Source organism: Engraulis encrasicolus, chromosome 8, assembly GCF_034702125.1.
Source record: "Engraulis encrasicolus isolate BLACKSEA-1 chromosome 8, IST_EnEncr_1.0, whole genome shotgun sequence".
In the NCBI taxonomy this organism is placed as follows: domain Eukaryota; kingdom Metazoa; phylum Chordata; class Actinopteri; order Clupeiformes; family Engraulidae; genus Engraulis; species Engraulis encrasicolus.
Window position 1 is genome coordinate 48,506,519 of NC_085864.1, and position 2,452 is coordinate 48,508,970.

Consider the following 2,452-nt stretch of genomic DNA (forward strand, 5'->3'; position numbering starts at 1 on the left):
TGATTAATTGAAAGTCAGGTTATTAGCTGTTATTCCAAACAGATGGATAGGCGACAACTCTTTTGGAGGCGAGTGTAGAGAAGTCGGGTTTGCCTATAGCCAAAGTCTATAAAATGTAGCCTATTTTTTTTTTGGTAATTTCCAATTATCTTTGCTATGTTTACGATAACGATTTGTTGCGCTACGACGGTGCTCAAGACAAGTTGGATCATAGTAATCTCAAGTGCTCCCGTTAAAGGTCCCATGGCATGGTCCTGTGGTGCTTTGTATTGGCTTGCGGGGGTGTCAGGATGTTATATCCGCAGGCTTTCTCAGTATAAAGCTGAAACACGCCATTTGACCTCTTAGCAGAAGGACTCATTTGAGCGCTTTCTCCAGTGCGTCAGTTTGGAGGGAGGCGTGGGAGGGAGGGGAGAGGTGTGTCCCAAGGGGGAGTGGGGGCGGGACCAAGCTCATGTGGGTGGTGGCGACGAAGCTGTGTTTGTTTGTTAGCTGCTAACTGGTAGCTATAGCTCTTCACAACGGCACGTCAAGCAACAGGGGGAATTGACGCATTTGACCCGAAGATGAAACATGTAGAGAGCTACCTGCTCATGGACTTCAGCGCAGGACGTCTCCGAAGGGTGAGTTTGAGATATTATGGCTGGAATTTGCATTTTTTGGTAGGTCTGAAAGCCCTGTTGTAGCCAGTGACTGGGTGGTAATTATTATAGCAGCAACGAGTGTATTCACCATGCGAAGAATACCTTGCAAGTGAACATCAAAAACAATATTCTTCTTTTACTTACAGTAGGCCCTACATATAATTAGTCTACTCTACACAACCTCATTTGCTATGTGTGTACGTTGCTGGCATCGCGACTCCACTGTCTCGAAACCCAGCAACTTTCTCAGTGTGGAAAGCATGTTGAACTAGTTCTGTACATTAATGCTACGTCCTTCATTTATGGTACGATGCTACAAGTGTAAAATAAATGTTATTAATGAACGAGGCGGGTAATTTTCAGAACCCAAGACTTGTTTTTACCCCCTTCAAACATCGTTTTGTATCGGAGATGCTTCCCCAAGGAGGTCTATCATTGTGCTTCCCGCATTTGATCACACCACAGTACCTGTACACTGTTGACCAGTCTGTTTGGGGGAAATATGTGCACTGATGTCTGCACCGGAATAGTCAGCCTTCCCTTTTCCATGTATTCTCGCTTGTATACATTTGTGAAATGATCCAGCTTACCTGTTGACATCACATTTACCCAGGAGTTGCCACCAAAGTGTTTCCATTGTGAAATGTGTCTGCCTTATCTCATGTTTACCCGAGAAACCTAACACGATCATAGAACTGCCTTTTTAAAAAAAAAAAATAATAATAATAATAATAAATAAGCGTGGGTGCTAGTGTGGAAACTGATACAGTGGTCAATGCCCTCAGAAAGAGGTAGGGCCTACCTGTGAATAAGATGAAACTTTTACCATCTCTAATCTTTATCAGATCATTATAATAGGAGATGCACACTTGATTTAATTTAATAGTGAGTAACAACTTGTATAGCAGGATCACCCACCCCCACATGGGCTGTTAATTCAATTATGCAGACAAGGCAGTGTGAACATTTATTTACAACAGCATCAAGAGTATTCCATAGGAACATATTTATTGAAGACAAATATTGTAGTGAAAGAATGACGGCAATAACAATCTCTGCAACTGTCTTTTCTTTTTTTCCAGCTGCTTCAAGTCCAACAGTGATTCCCGTGTTGTCGTGCATATCCATGCTGAGTTCCTTGATGACGAAGGACACTACACCGGGGATTCAGACTGCAGTACGCATGAACCTCAACACAAGGCTTGCTGTGACCTCTTTATCTGGCTGGCTCGTCTGTGAACTGCACCAACGCCAACATTGCCTCAGTCTGCTTTGCAGGGTTCCCAAAGACCTTGTCCAGAATGAGTTCCACGAACATGAACATAACCTTTTCACACAAAACATACAGAAAAAAGCACACATATTGTTTAGAATTCTAATTCTCCTATTTTGTAGACTTAATGTGCTATTGAAGTAACGCCAATAAAAAATGTTATGTCAAATTGAGTTGAATTGAATGCATTCTTTTGAAAACTTACCAAAAGGTTGGCTTAATCTTTTGATGGTTGATGCACTATCCCTTCTTGGTCTTGGCAATTTTGAAGAAAGGTACACTTCCTGCAGGTAGTAGGGCCGGTTGTTCGTTTGAATTTTCATTGTAGAGGAGAGCCATCTGTAAGTACAACAGACAATTTGTGAACAGATTATACATTTTATGGTAAAGCAAATATAGAAATATCATTCACAACAGAAGTTTTCAGGGGGCCTAGTGAAGGGATCCACGCCATTATCCAAACTCATGTCCACTACTTGTGCTTGTGGCCTGATTCCCACCATCCGTGGAGAAAATAATTCAGTTTCCCTGTTAT

The 2,452-nt window shown here is 42.0% G+C and overlaps 1 long non-coding RNA gene across 1 annotated transcript; it reads left to right on the forward strand.

Annotated features, from left to right (window-relative positions):
- Positions 1-362: 362 nt before the first annotated feature.
- Positions 363-2,090, forward strand: LOC134454703 (uncharacterized). Its single transcript, XR_010035893.1, has 2 exons — positions 363-623; positions 1,727-2,090. It is a non-coding gene; the product is annotated as an uncharacterized LOC134454703 (long non-coding RNA).
- Positions 2,091-2,452: the final 362 nt, after the last annotated feature.